Consider the following 547-nt stretch of genomic DNA (forward strand, 5'->3'; position numbering starts at 1 on the left):
ATTCTGGCCCGTTTCGTGGACTATTACTCGCTGTTTTGGGGTCTCGAAGTGTTATCCAGTATTGACGAACCCCAAGATACGCTTACGTGTCGGTCATCAACACTCGCAGTTTTGGCCGATTTTGGCCCGTTTCGTGGACTATTACTCACTATTTTGGGATCTCGGAGTGATTTCCATGATTGACGAAAGCCAAGGTGCGCTTATGTGTCGGTCATCAACATTCACAATTTTGGCCAATTCTGCCTCGTTTCGTGAACTATTACTCAGTGTTTTGGGGTCTCAGAGTGATTTCCACGATTGACGAACCCCAAGGTATGCTTACATGTCGGTCATCAACACCCGCAGTTTTGGCCGATTCTGGCCCGTTTCGTGGACTATTACTCGCTGTTTTGGGCTCTCGAAGTGATTTCCACGATTGACGAACCCCAAGGTGCGCTTACGTGTCGGTCATCAACACTCGCACATTTGGCCAATTCTAACCCGTTTCGTGGACTATTACTCACTGTTTTGGGGTCTCGGAGTGATTTCCACGATTGACGAACCTCAA

The sequence above is a fragment of the Triticum dicoccoides genome, chromosome 5B (genome assembly GCF_002162155.2).
Source record: "Triticum dicoccoides isolate Atlit2015 ecotype Zavitan chromosome 5B, WEW_v2.0, whole genome shotgun sequence".
Classification (NCBI taxonomy): Eukaryota; Viridiplantae; Streptophyta; class Magnoliopsida; order Poales; family Poaceae; genus Triticum; species Triticum dicoccoides.